Raw genomic sequence first — 15,264 nt, forward strand, 5'->3', positions numbered from 1 at the left:
TATATATATAGTTCCACTACAACTTTCTAAGAAGTTCATTTCTATAACTTTACAATCATCTTTTTAGAAAGCTGCAGTAATCCTAAACAGAGACTAAGAGTTAAGCTGAAAAAACCCCAAAAAAAAACATGATGTGGTCTAAAACAAAGCAAGCAGAAAGTTGTCTAAAACAAACCCTAAGAAGTTCTGTTTTGAGTCTTTTGCTTAGGAGTTTTTGTGAAAATGTAATATTAACTCTTTTTTCTCATGTTTGCTCCATCCTCATATTTTCAGTTATTATTTGTTTTTTATTTGTGCTTTGTCTATTCTTTTTGGGGCATTTACATAAATGTTACACAATCTCTTTGTATTTAAATTTCTAACACTTAAATTTGGTTCTTAAATTTATATAAGTTTTTCCTTTATAATCAAATAAAAAATACTACTATTGCTAACTTTTTAAAAGTGAACTACACCTTTACAATACAGATATATTAGTAAAAATGTAAAAAATAAATTTAGATAACAAGGCATTTACATACATACTACCCAATTATTATATATTCACATATCAAACACTTAGGATCTGTTTGAGATAGTTGTAGTTGTTTGAAAAAGTAGTTGTGAAGCTGCTACAAAACATATTATTCGAAAGCTGCGATGACAATTACAATTTTTTTTTCTTTGAAATATTCAGAGCGCACTTTTCGAGCAACCACCACATTTAACTAGGTTCTGTGGTAAAATGTAGCTTTAAACTGCTGTGTTTTAAGATTGCAGACAAAATATAATTTTGCCAAAAAAAAAAAAAATTGCGATGTGGCACTACACCACTGCTGTACCGTAGCCCCAAACACAACTTTAAACTCTTCCATTTACATTTGTACTATCCAAATATTTTGTAAAACATAAAAAAAAATATATCTATATTTTAACTTGAGAAAGTGGACACTCTTTGTACACATAGGTAATATGACATATATATAAATTAAACGTTAGGTGTTACATATGTAAATGCATAGGAATTATGTGGCATGTACGTTAATCTTCCTAATATGTAGTACGTAGAAATTGTGTGAAATGTATGCAATTCTTTCTATTATTATTATTAAAACAAAAAGGTGGCAGCAGCTGAAGGGAACATGTGGGATAATCATATCAGAAGCTATGCACATCACTCGATGGTAGCTTGGGGCTACGGTATTAGCTGATTCCATAGCTTGAAAAGAAACTTGACATGTGCCGACCATATACTCCATGCCATATGTCACGTTCCGTGGGACTTTCTTAGTAAAACACTTCACAGATAAACCATAGGATGAGGTTTGCTGGTCAAAGAAGAAGGTGTCCATGTTTAAATAAGTAAGAAAAAAATTAAAAGACCAAGTCTACCATGCACAAAATTTGCGCAGACTGGCCCTGAGGTTACAAGTTTACCGTTATCTTTAAGGGGAAATTAGAGGTGTAAACATGTCAAGTTGAGCTCAGGTTGTGCCTAACTCAAATGACACATTTCTATACAAACTCGAAGTTGGTTAGTAGTACTACCGTAAGCTTGAATAAAATTATTATAGGAGCTCACTAGAGATGCCATCTAAGTGAACGATGGTAGGTGTTGAGAAATTAGGGCGAAGAAAAACATGAATCGACACAAATTCAGAAGAACACACAAAGATTTACGGGTTCTCGGGAGCAGAGCGGCGACTTCCTTTTCAATATTCAGAAAAGAGTACAAAATATAAGATTCAGCCTCGGAGTCTCAGAGACTCACCTAGGGTTACAACCAGGACATATATATAATTATATAGTATAATATGTAATTACTTAAATTACTCATGTACCAAACCGCGGGGTGTTCCCCAACCCACATAATAAAACTCCCCCGATTGGACAAATCCTTCCGCTCCACTCCGCTCGTGGGCTCCGCTCCGCTCCAGCATCTGTCTCATTTAAGGTATCTGAGCCATACTAAACAATAGGAGATGAGAATTGTTATGACAGTAAGACATTGATGTGACCGGAATCTGGCTAGTCGAGTAGGCTCAGGAACTAACGAGCCGAGCCTCGAAGAGCTTGATTTACACATTTTCCCACAATCTAATATTGATATAGTTTATATCATGGAGGAAAAGGAAGAGAAGATCTATGATTCATCAATAGCGTCAAAAAAATAATATGACTTGATAAATCCAAACCCAACTCCTAAAAATTGGAGTTAAATTTGGTCATAGAATACTAACACATTTCTTTTATGGGTTATACAAATTTGAATAACACCCTAGCTGACCGGCAAAACTCTCTAGGAAGCGATAACCGGTTGGGAAAAGCTCTGATCTGAAGCCTATTGCGATCCTATGTGAGATCTTCAACTCATTTTGAGATTTTACTGTGGATTTTTCCAATTTTCTTCAAATCGTTCTGCAATCCGTTTGCTTCCTCTTTCATCCTCAATGCCTCTTAGGCACATGTGGGATAGTCATTGAACGTTGGCATGGCATATTGCAAGTAGTTCTGCCTAATATGTGGTACATAGAAATTGTGTGATTATGTATGCAGTTTTTTTTTCTTATTTTATTATTAAAACCAGCTGAAAGGCACATGTGGGATAATCATCTTAAATGCTATGCACATCAACTATAGTGCTTTGCTGACTTGCTAGCTTGAAAAGAACCTTGACATGTGCCGACCAGATGGTCCATCGCATATATAATGTTTCGTGCACAAATAAATATTGGACTTTCTTAGTAAAGTACTTGAGAAATAAAACATAGGATGTGGTTTGCTTGTCAAAGAAGCAAGGTGGCCATGTTTAAATAAGCAAGAGACAAAAATTCTGCAGACTGGCCATAGGATCACAAGCTTATCGTTATGGGAAAATTAAAGATGTGAATGAGGCAAATCGAGCTCGAGTTATGCCTAACTCAAATGACTCGTTTCTTAAATACATGCTCTTCGGCTCGTGGTACTACCAACAGGGCTTGTGGGCTTGAATAAAATTATTATAGGAGCTCACTAAAGAAATCATCTAAAGTGAATGATGATAGGAGATAAGTAAGTGTTACGACAGTTTATCAGAGAAAGCATCAATGTGATCAAAATTTGGCCAGTCATGCCAGCTCGCGAACTGATGAGCCAACCTCGAAGATCTTGATCTCAAGCTCATTTAATAAATGAACTCGAATTTGAGCTTGTTAACGAGGAGAGCTCAAATCAGCTCGGCTCATTTACACCCTTTCCCCAAAAGTAATATCAATATAGCTAAATTTTTCATATCATAGAGGAAAAGAAAGAGACCATAGATCTATGATTCATGAATAGTGTCAAAAAATAATCTGACTTGATAAATCAACCCAAATCCAACTCCTAAAAATTTGGGTTAAGTTTGGGTATAGGTTACTAGCACATTTAATTTTCGGGTTATACTAAGTTTACTAACAAACTCAAACTTGACCCTAATTTAAAATGAACTTAACTTGAAAATCCTAAGTAGAATAAAAAAATTGAATTTGATTATAATTTAATTTAAACTTAATTATAAATATGAACATTGACTTAATTATAAATATGAATGTTTCTCATTTGATCATAACTTTCTTGGGTGGTTAATTCAAAATATATAAAATGGGACATGAACTATTTTTGAATTAATAGTGTCATATCCTAACGTCATGAATTTTAAATTTTTTTCGAGCAAAATGAGCATTTGAACCCTGCCCACTATAATTATTTATTTTGTTTTCAACTAATGTGCATGTACGCATTCGAACACAACCCCATGAATTATGCTTGTAATTTGCCTCTTGAGTTTCATTCCTCGCGGTTAGTGATAGCTCGTCATGATTTACTTAGTTGTGATAGACATATCATCTAGTGATTGATGTGCTGGAGTTGGTGTAAGGAAGAAATTGTAAAGGGGTTCTCTTGCTAGGGTTGAAAGATATGCATCTCTCTCATAATCTTCACTATCATAAAATCTGAGTTTTTAGGGGGGTGTTTAGTATGGTCTTTTACAGGAATTGTTCCTAAATCAAGCCAAAAAGCTAAAATGCAGGAGTTTTGTGGATTTATAAATTTTTAAATTTAAGATTCCTAATTTTATCTTCGATTTGGCTTAAATCCGGATTTATTGTATTCACGAGTAGAGTGAATTTAAAGTATTTATATTTTACGAATTTACTAAATTCTACTTGCAGCCAAATGCTCTCTTTAGAGTTTATAGAGGATTTGAAGGCCCAGAGCTACATGCCTGCAGGTCCCTTTATGAGATAAGCTTGCTGCAAATTTTTCTAAAGCTTCAAATGGGGAAGTTTTTAATAAAAGGAAGGTTGACATGCATGCCTCTCAATTCCTATGTATTTACATATTTAAAACCTAAATTGCAATAAATATATAGGATCACCTCGTTGAACCAAGGGAATCGCCACTGTTGAAGTCGTCGACATCTGAGTTGTGACAGCAACTTTGCATTTAACTTGCCAAACCTCCTTCACCGACCACCCTCTCCCCATTGGCCAATCTCAACCAGCCATAAGAAGCAGTCTGCCAGTCACCACCAGCCACCCGACCAGCCTCGATCGACCAGAGAAAGCAGCTGGTAGGCCATCAAGGGCCAACCACCTTGGTTGGCCACCCCCAACCGACCGGCCTCTGAAGACCTCTTGGGTCAACCTCCTTGCACCGACATGTTGGGTAACGTGAAGACCCGGTCCACCACAATTTAATTAGCTTCCTAATTAATAATCACACCTACAACTCACCTACCTTCCCACCTACCGCTCACCTACCACTCACCTACCTCCTACCTATCGTTCTCATGGTTTTTATAAATAGCATCTTATGACTTTTCATAAGCAAGACCAAGCCAAGTCCTCTCTATAAGAGAAAAAAGGGAAAATAGCGAGAGAGAGGAAGGGAGAGAAGAAAATAAAGATTTTCTTGTAAGCGTCAAGGCGTTCGGCGGTGTAATTCCTCAAAGAAACAAAATCCTCTGCAGCTCCGTGGATGCAGACAGATTTGCCGAACCACGTAAATCTGTGTGTCGCTTTGATGTTTTTTTCTGTGTGCAATTTTTCTCGTTCCATTTTTGCTTTATTGTCGTCATTTTTTTCATAACACGATGGACCTCCCAAGTCTCAGGACAACGAAACCAAGCAAGAGAAGGACTGAAATACCCTTCTCAGCTTCCCTTAAAACAAGGTGTATTATTCTTTTCCCTCTCTTTCTCTCTCTACAAATATAAGAACCCTTACATGTAAAAAGGGGCTCCTAGACTCTTTCTCTCTATCTCACCCCCATGTTAGAAGTTTGCTTGTATTTTGTGTGGAATAAAAAGATAAAGTAAAATAAATAAAAAGTATAATCACTTGTAATGACATTATGCCTTCAAAATTAATCATAAGAGTGATCTCTTTGCTTATTTTGCTTCAACTCTTTTGAAATTGATGAGCCCTATTAGAGTTACAAGTATAATTGTGAAGTGAGATAGTCAATACTTCATACGTTTGTATAATAAATAGATTGTTTATTGCTTTGGGTGCATCCTATGATAAAATAGATATAGTTGCAGAGATATTATATGTAATGAAATTAGAAATAAAAAAAAAAAAATTCGAAGAGACAAAATTTGAAAATAAATACTAAGTTCATAGGCCTGCTCATTATACGATTGTTCATGATTTCTTAAAAAAAGGAATTAAGTGTGAGTTAAAATATACTCCTTATTATTATATTTATTTGATGAATACTTTTGAAACTATCTTTAATAATGCTATCACTATTTTATCAATTAGTTGTAGTACATACAAATGAAGATAGCACATATGTTGCACTAATGAAAATATGATATCATATAATGAATGATGAGCTACATCAATTAAATCATAAAAAAATTAAGAATAAATCATTAATGTCATAATTTATTTTTGGATGCTCAATGAAGCAATTCAAATTAGAAATTGGAGGTCTACAAGTATGATTTTAGTCATGTTTCATGTCATATAGAAATTGCCCAATCAAACTATCTTAGAATTTTAAAATATGAATGAAATTTGATCAATGTTCAAAGATGATTTGAACGTATTTGTATTGGAAAGTATGATCCCCAATGTTTCTTCCGACTTAGATTTTGGAGTTTCAATAACATTTTCAAATATAAATAACTAATGTTCAACATAACTAAGCTTAAACAATTAGTATTAGGCTCTGTCGCCATGATGTATTCGACGTCTTTCTTGCTCAACCCAACATGAAGCATTTCTTGTGGGAGAACAGATGGTGACTGCGGCATGTAGGCGCCGACGGTCGGCGGAGACAAGGTCGGGGGTGGTGGGCGACGACTGGCAGGGACCGGCTGCAGCGGTGGACAGGGGTGGGCAACAAGCGGACAGGCGGTGGCTGGCGGCAAGCGAGCGGGCGGGCATGCAAGTGGCCGCTGGCGTCTGGCTGTGGGAGGCGAGTTGGCATGTGGGGTCCGGTAGCAAGCAAGGGTTGGCAGCGGGCAGCAGCAGGCAATGCAGTATAGGGGGTGGTGGGCAACGACAAACACTTTTCTATGTTTTTATTTTATTTTATTCTTTTTTCAAAACCAAAAAACAAAAAAGAAAAATTGATCCCAAACAACTCATGTTTTGTTAACTTTTTGTTATTTTTAAGGGAATAGACAAATTCAGTTAAGGTAAGAGGCCCTTTTAACTTAATTGAAATCATGCTTAAAAAATGTTAACTATTAGTTGATATATAAATTAATTATTAGCTAGTTTAATTAATTAACCCATCAAATAGAGTGGTTAAACATTAATTAGTATTTCTAATATTCATTAGCGTGATAAACAATTAATGCTAACTTAATCTGTCATTCACTAATTATTATTCACTAATTAAAACACTATGGTAAATTTTTAATTATCATTTCTATTATTAATTTGATAATTTGAGGTAAATATGAATAATTAAATAATAAATTAAATAAGCAAAGTAATGATATATTAAAAATATAAGGTGTTGGTGACCAAACTCGGCCGAGCCTGTCACACGCTCTCATGTCATGGGACGTACATTTATTAAAATTATATTATTCTTTGTAGTGTTAAATATATTATTTATTTATTACTAAAATATGTAAATATTTAGTAATATATTATCTCCATCATGTGGAGATGCTAAACCAATTTATTTCTATTAAGCCCAAGAATTGAAAATTTGAATCAAGAGCTTCTGAATCCGAACAAATTTTATTTCCGTAATACTTTCATTGATATGAATTGGGGTATAAATAACTCTTACAAGAATATTATAATAGAAAAAATAATAAAAAAGTAAATGATATGAAAGTAGATGTATACCACATGATATCTCCAATGATTAATTCATTTTAATTATTAGAAGATAATATGAAATAATATAAATTAAGGAAACAAATAATTCCTAATATATAAAAAAATATATAAAAAGAAAATATCTCCTTATATTAAGGAAAGAATTTATTTCTTATAACTAGGAGTAAATTATTTTCTATTATAAGTCTTAACAGGAAAGACATTAAATCATGTAATTCAAAATTAGATATTTCAACACTCCCGCTCAAGTTGAACATGATTGAAACTCATATTCAACTTGAATTTGAAAACATCGGATGCGGTATGCTGACTGGACATGTAGTATCAATTTGACAACAAGAAATTCCAACAATCATCAAATCGTAAGTGTTGAAGCCGAAGGTTCAGAAGCCGAGAATGCCGAAGCCTAAGAGTGTCGAAGCCTGAGAGTGCTGAAGCTTGAGAGCGCCAAAGTCTGAGAGCTCTGAAGCCGAGAATGTCGAAGCCTGAGAGTGAATTGAACGAGGGCTAAGCTCAATGTTGAGACATTGATGAATTTGTAAGTCATCGGTTAACTGATAATTACATGAAAGCTGTAAGAGGCTACAGGGAGGTTGCATGAAAGCTGCAAATAGGCTGCATGGAGGTTGCAAGAAAGCTGCAGAGGACCAACAACAGTGCTCAGGAAAGCTGTAGTGCTCGGAGAAGGCTGCAATAATGCTACAGGAAAGAGCAATGCTTTCCTTGGGAAGAGCTGGCCAAAATCTGCAGGGAAAAATTTGTTGAGTTAGATCCGACAGCGAGAAAAGCTGCAAGAGGGAGGTCCGACGGCGGGAAAGGCTGTAGGGGAGAGAATCAACTGCAGGAGTAAGCCCGAATGTCCAGTTGACAGCAGATATGTCCGCAGAAAGTTCTAGCGGCAGGAAAGGCCGCAAGAGAGAATTTCACCGGCATGAAGGACTATAGGAGGGAGTTTCAGTGGCAGGAAAATCCATCAAGGGATAGGTCTCGCTGTAGGTAGGTGCTTCGACGGTCCTGTCTAGAGGTCCGAAGGTTGGAAGATCCTGCAGGAAGGATCTGCGTCTGAAAAAACTGCAAGGAAAACGACCGTGGGAGAGCCCGCAAGGAAGCCAGTGCTCTGTACGGTTCTGCGGTGGACAACGATTTCCACCAGAGAGTGAAAACTAGGATTTCAATTGGAGATCTTCCGTGATTTGCACTGGAGAGAGAAAATAAATCCCATTGCCGAACCAAATTTTCTACTAGAAAGAGAAAATAATGTTCGTTGTTTGCTGAAAATGCAAGTCTGCAATTGTGCAAATGCCTGCGCAGGGAAAACCATTGAAATCGCAATGGTGTAGAGAACCAGACACAGGAATTGAAGCTATAGGAATTGCCAGATGCAGAGAAGACTGTAGAGAGGTCACCAGTTCTGATGGCTGCTTGGAAAAGTTCGGTTGGAAACACAGCTCCCCTAACGCTTGGGCAGGGAAGAAAAAATAAATAAACAGCTGGTCTGATTCACGACAGCGATATCTTCGGCGAGATGATGTTGGGGCGGGTGGCAACATCTCTAGTGTCTTCCTCACGATTTCATTGAATTTGCTTGAAATGATCTTGATGATGGTGTCGAATCCGGCTTTGAAGGAAAAAGGAACAGCCGAAGGAGGGATGATCGAGATGAACCAGATCTGCTGTCGAGGAAGAAGAAGATGTTTGCGGGAGATGAGCATCATGATGGCAGGGATAGCCAAGCTTAGTGTCCAGATCACATTGCCCCTTTTTTTTTCACAGGATAAGATCAAATTCCTTTTTTTTTCGCTTTTCTTCATATCCTTCCTCAAAGACGAAGACGAAGAACAGTAGAGTTTCAGCAGCCGAAACAGGGGAAGGAGATGAGCTTGGAGATTTAATAACAGGAGATGGTGAAGGAGAAGAGCTCGGAGGCCTGATTGCCGGAGTAGAAGGAACCTTCGATGGAGTAGAAGAAGATGGCGGCTTTGCACAATGTTAATTTTGTCAAGAATCCAGAAGCAAAGGTCAACATGCGAGCATTATTTCTAGCCTGCATAACAGACACTAATGCAATTGTGGAACCTGTGAGGGAAGAACTTGACAACTTAGTTCTTGGGTTTGCTGAATAAGCTGAAGGAGAAGCAGACAACACTTTCAAGGCCAAAGTGCTGACAGAATTTACAGAATGGCCAATTCCACGGAATAGTACAGGAGCCTCTATCACTTTCTCTCCCAAAATCACATCAGACTGTATAAAATCATCCGCGGCAATGAGCGTGTGTTCTCCATCAGTCTCCGAAACAACATAACCAACGTGATTGAAAACAAAGACATTCAGATCTTTGTCAAAATCTACACCGCAATCTGAGGCGATCCCCCTTATCAGGTCCGACGCGAAAGAGTCCGCAGTCAGAATCAGATCGTGTCCCGCATCAACGAAGTCCAGCACGGTGACCTGGTCCAGTGATCACCCAAAAAGCTGGATGGAAGGAGAGAAAATGACAAGGCCGTCGTACAGGTAGTGGTCGTATCGCTGGAGAGAAATCTTCGAATCGTCGGCGAGGCTTCGAGAATGTAGCCCCGAGACTCAAGAGACTTAAAGAAGAGGGAATGAGATGAGCGGATGGCGAGGTCATCGATGAGGACCAAGAGACGGCGATTCGTAGGGTTTTTGGCGGAGAAGGACTCGCATACGAGTGGTAAAAGCAATAAAACGAATAGGAGGTGGGAAACCACTTTCGCCATTTGCGGTGGAATGAAGCTCGAGGAGAAAACCTTCGTCCCTTCCCGCCGCCATTGCGGTGGAATGAAGCTCGAGGAGAAAACCTTCGTCCCTTCCCGCAAGAAGGTCGGCGGGAAGGGAGTTTCACAGTTCTTCAACGACCGTGATTAGGGCGAAAAATTTGGCTCTAATACCAAGTTGAAATTTAGAATAATGCAGAATAAAGTGGAATGCTTTGAAATACTTTCATTGATATGAACTGTGGTATAAATAACCCTTACAAGAATCTTTACAAGAATCTACAAGAATCTTATAATAGGAAAAATAATAAAAAATTAAATGATATGAAATGAAAGATATATCACCTGATATCTCCAATAATTAATTCATATTAATTATTATGAGATAATAGGAAATAATATAAATTAGGGAAACAAATAATTCTTAATATATGAAAATAAAATATCTACTTATATTAAGAAAATAATTTATTTCTCATAACTAGAAATAAATTATTTCCTATTATAAGTCTTAACAGGAAATACATTAAATCCTATAATTTAAATTAGATATTTAAACAATTTCTAACAATTATATTGCAATTTTTACATATTTGTCATCTTGCATTCGAGAAAATATTGCATCAGGACTCCGCGGGTAAAGTTACGTGCGAAGTCCAATAAAATCACGCCATCTGCCCGGTAACACAAGGGAATATTTCTCCTGTGTTATTAATGTGTTATTATATGTTATTCAGGTGTTATTGTGTGTTATTCAAGTGTTATTGATGTGTTATTGGATTATTATAACACTAAGAATATTCTCAGAATACAATAACACACGGGAGGAATCTTCTCGTGTTACCGGACCGATTTTTTTTCTGTCACCTTAACGTGATGTAATTTCATTGGGCTCCGCACGTAAAGTTACATGCGGAGTTCTGATGCAATATTTTTTTACTTGCATTCACTATTTTTTTATATGAAAATATAAAAAAACAAAGTTTAAATTTTAGATATGTAAATACATAAAACTTGAATGGTATGTATGTAAATGCCAACAATAAAAAAATCAATATAAATTGTTTTAAGTATGAAGGAGCTGTCGCGTAATTATGATACGAATATCTTCTAATTCGAGCACAAGTTTTTCAATTACATTGTTTTGGTTGGGTCCACCAAATGATGTAAGGTGCTCCTTAACAATTTTTGCTTCTACATGTTGGCCACGTCAACATCAAGATTGTAGAGAGTATCTTCATCAAATCTATCATACATTTAAACTTAATGCATAAAAATAATCTTAATTAAATTAATGATAAAAACATTTAATGCGTGGTGGCCCCATTTTCATTCAACAAAATCAGTGTGTGATTGGGTACCTTTGTATTATCTCTTGTTTTTTCAAGAGATGATATCCCTTATAACCATTTTGGAAAAATTCTCATTTGTTTTTAGTTTATTGTTGAATTAGTTTTTAAGTTCCCTATTTGTGATTTCTCTGGGCATTACAAGCTCGTGCTCGAGAATGATTGGATGGATTGCGCTTCGGTTTATCTTGAACAATAATGGAGTCATGAGAATAATAATGTATGTGAAATCAATGAGGTATAAAGGGTGTGATGATGAAGATATTAGATGGGGTTTTCAGCAAGACAAGGCTCTTCTTCACTCAAAGAAACTTTTGATTTTTCTGCGAGTCTTACTTCTTTATGAGATTTTTAGCAACTGCTAGTTCATATGAAATTTCAAATGATATCAGTTGTGGTGACTATCAAAAAGTTGTGGTCTGGAGTTTTGAAAATAAAATAAATTTATATAGTCATCACATCTTTTAGAAAGACACAATCTTCTGCAACAGTTTCACAGTTGCTTCTTCAAACAGTTGCAGCTGCCCCGAACACACCCTTAACGAAGCATGACCATGACTCTCGCTTATATCTAGAATAATCCGAGTGCTATAAAGATGTAATATTTATTTTTTACTTCTTGTCAAACTTTTATCACTTTCCTTTCTTAAACTTTCTTAAAGAGTCTCTTTCTCCTTCTAAATCTTTTTGTCTTATATCTTGCTTTAAACCACCCTTCCTCTTAGTCTCAAGTCTAGGTTTATATCATGTAGATTCCAAGTATCTTTCCACAAATAATTTATATCCCTTCTAGAGCCTTCATATTTATTTTTTCCATAATAACGTTGAAGCCAACAAGAGCATTGGTTTCAACTAATCATTAGAAAATCGCATTTACTGCTTTAATTCTTACTGCCACATGACTGACAAGTTGCAAGTCGTAATCATGTCCAAGTATGGAAATGCACCTTCAGATATTGCCATTAATTTTAGGTGATCCAATTCATGACAACTTGCGGCCTCAAATCCTTAATTCAAAAATAACGGTTAAGTGGAAGAGCAGCTTGGATATCGAGAAGGGATGCAAGTCTATAGTGGATGGCTGTTTGGTATGCTTATATTAAAGTTAAGATTAACATGCTATTTAATGTGGCTTATAGAAATTAATTCTATCATTAATTTTATATAACTCTATTATAATGTTAATTATAATTTGTATTGATTAATTAATTACTTAATTAATGGATCCTTTTTTATTGAAGATACCTTGTTAAGAAATTAAGTAGCGATAAGTCACCAATAAAATTTATTATTTGGCATGATCTCGAGACAATTAGTATAAAGTTCGGAATAGTTTTTGGATAATAAATATTCCAACATTAATTAAAAAAACATCTAGAACTTCGATTTCAACAAACTTAAACTCAAACTGATGGGTGTGACGAGGCAGATCAATGTCATCGAAGTTGATCCAATCTAAGTTTGATCTGGATTGGACCATACCATTTAGCCACATTTGAAAACTTTTGATGCCTAAGTGGAAGGTCAAATGGATTCCACTGACAAGTACATACTTAAATCAAACATCTCGACGAAAGAATCCAAAAATCCCGAGATCACTCAATTCTAATGTTGTCAAAACACTCAAATGTCCACAAAACGCTATTTGATTGAGGGATTTTTTTTCTGGGCTATTCCCCCACCAATGTGAATTCAAGATGTACATTGTGATGCAACAAAGTGTTGTGCGGAGAAACAACTGATGTCACAGAGTAACAAAGCAGCTCATCATAAAAAATATGATGTAGCGACGCAACTTGAAGACCTTCTAGCAAGGCACCAACAACTACTCTCAACAACAGTCATTCCCGACCACAGTGCAATGATTTCTTCGGCATAAGAATATTATACTTTTGAAAATTGTGTAACTCTTTCCCGCCTATGGGGAGGGCAATTACATGTAGTTATCAGTTTATAGTAGATCATTCTGACTGGGCTAGGACCAATAGTTTTCTTTCTTTCTTTTTGGATTTTTCACATAAAAAACTGTTGGTGTCTCAACTTGTTGTAATTTTATCTGAGTATGTGTTGGACTTTCGTGCAACCCTAAGAAGCTAAATAATTATTCTTACACAGTAAATCTTTCAGCGCATCAAGTTGATTTCATACAACTTGATCTCTTAGTGTTTTTTTTTTTTCTTAACTAAAACTATAGTTAATTTTTTGCAAGTTCTTTTTTTTTTTTATTCATTTTGATTTAGGATTATAATTTGTCAAAAAGAGGTTAATTTGGTTTGCATGAATTTGACATTTTGAAGTATGGATGAAAATTGAACCGAATAGCAACCGCTTGAAGAGAAATTCTGAGATTAATCAAATTTAAAATTGGTTAGCTAAAATTAATTTTTTATTTTATGTATCTTTTTTTCTATTTTAATATGTTGGTTGACAGCTGTGTTGTCAGTCGTGAGTCCCCTGAGGTCACAGGTTCAAGTCCATCTTATTGCATCTGTCTTACAATGTTAAATCGAATGGTTAGACACATGAGGTTGGTTGATACCTCGTATCATAAACTCCGGCCAATCATTAAGAAAATTTACTGAACCGATTCAAACAAAATCAAGCCTAAAATATCAATACAAATTGAACCAAAAAAATCTAAAGCAATGCTTCCTTAATATTGTTGTTTTTAATTTAAACCCGCAATATAATTGATATTGAATTGAAATGATCAAGTTAATTTCACTCATGAACATTCAACTTTGGGCTTCTAAATTGTTTGTTCGTTCGGACCAAATTTTTAGTTGTCCACCTTTATGCATCAATGTAAGACTTCTCTTATAATTTAAATAAATAGAAGCATTCAGTGTGTGTGTGCGCGCGCGCGCGCGCGCACGCGCGCGCGTGTGTGTGCGGGTGTGTGCGGGTGTGTGTGGGTGTGTGTGCGTGTGTGTGCGTGCGCGTGTGTGTGTGCGTGTGTGTGTGTATGTATGTATATGCTGAGCATTTATGAATGTTTCCCTCATTATTTCAAATATCTTTGGAACTATATATATTTATGAGAAAACAAGATTTAAGCTCAGATCTTTTTGTGTCCATAAATCAACAAAACTAGGGAAATTTACATAAATACCACATAACTCTTATGGATAATGGATTTATATATCTACCACTTAAAATTTGATATTTACATTTATAACAGCGTCGGTGTTACATTTGACTATATTTTCGATGTCATGGTAAGTGTTTTGTATGAATTTGTTGGTTTAAGTTTGGGTTTTCGTTTAGCTTTAATGTTTTTTCTAAGGAAAAACTTAATTAATATATTTGGAAATTTCATACAAATTTATATATAATATTTGTAATATTTTAGTGACATGAATTTATGCATAAAAATATGTACCTAAATGTAAAAGTTTAGGTGTTAGATTGGTGAGTACATAAATATTGTGTGGTATGCAAGTTAGAATGGGTTTAATTAATCTTTTTAATTGTTTTTTTTTAATTTAAGAAAATACAAATTAGCTATTAAATAAGAGAATTAAATTAAAAATATAAATACAAATAAACTGGTGGATAAATTATTTAATTGTATTAGTTTGTGAATTTAATTATACTATCCAACAATTTAGATGCATTTAGAGATAATATATGATATGTAAAATATAGATATTTACAATAAGTCCTTGTTTTCTTCTTTAATTTGAGGATTTCTTTTTTTTTTTTATTTCTTATCTCAACCTAATTAGTCATTTGTAGGGTTGTAAATGAGCCGAACACGAGCGATCCCAGGCTCAGCTTATGTTTCGTTCAAGAACAAAGAGTCGTTTGGACAACCCTAATCACTTAGCTATAAGATGTTAAGGATTGGGACACGATTTAAAACA

General features: G+C 35.4%; 1 pseudogene; it reads right to left on the bottom strand.

Moving 5' to 3' along the window:
* Window positions 1–9,201: 9,201 nt before the first annotated feature.
* On the bottom strand, window positions 9,202–10,052 carry LOC110027003 (annotated as a pseudogene).
* Between the last annotated feature and the right edge of the window lie 5,212 nt (window positions 10,053–15,264).

Source organism: Phalaenopsis equestris, unplaced genomic scaffold (genome assembly GCF_001263595.1).
Source record: "Phalaenopsis equestris unplaced genomic scaffold, ASM126359v1 Scaffold000411, whole genome shotgun sequence".
NCBI classification, from domain to species: Eukaryota; Viridiplantae; Streptophyta; class Magnoliopsida; order Asparagales; family Orchidaceae; genus Phalaenopsis; species Phalaenopsis equestris.